An 866-nucleotide genomic window follows, 5' to 3' on the forward strand; every position below is an offset into this window, starting at 1 on the left:
ATTAGATGTAGTTGATAACTATTGAAATTCTTTGATTAATACAGGAGAAAAATATATTATTATATGATAGAATTAATATGAGTATATTTTGTTATTAAATAAACAAAGTTAATATAAAATAAAATTACACATAAAAAAAAGCAAAGAAAACAAAATTAAAATAGCAAAAGTAATAAAAAGATTATTTTTACAATTTTATTTTTTCATTTTTATGTATAGAAGATTAGAAAATAGTAAACTTCTAACTAAATTAATTTGTATTTGTTGTATTCAATTTAAATAAGTAATAAATTATCTTATTTTAATTTATTCTTTAAATTTATATATCATAAAAATTAAATCAAATAATTGATATTCATAATTTTAAATTATGTGATACTTAAATATCTAATCAAATTAATTAGTTGATATAATTAATTCATCATAATGAATTGTATTTAATGAGTTAAATAAAATAAATTAGAAAACACTCTCAGAAGCATGCTACATTGACTCTATCATTAAATGTAAAAATTTGATTTTTATATAATAGAACTAGTGTATGTTCCCGTGTCCTACACGGGATAATACATAAAATTATATAAATTTTTTTATTAAAATTTAAATAAAAAATATACATAGTAATTATTATTATAAATATTTTATAACTTAAAAATATTAAAAATAATTAATATTTATTTTAATCAATTTAAATTTATTGAATGATCATCTCATTTGTCCGCTTAAGCAAGTATTTGGAGTTCGAATCTCGCCTTGTGTGTATCACAATCCATTAGTTAGCGATAGACCCTTAATAAATAGAGCATCAATATGTGGTGAATTAATTCTCGACTTGCCAAGTTAGGAAATTCATAGAAAAAAAAGTG

This window comes from Arachis ipaensis, chromosome B07, assembly GCF_000816755.2.
Source record: "Arachis ipaensis cultivar K30076 chromosome B07, Araip1.1, whole genome shotgun sequence".
Taxonomy (NCBI): Eukaryota; Viridiplantae; Streptophyta; class Magnoliopsida; order Fabales; family Fabaceae; genus Arachis; species Arachis ipaensis.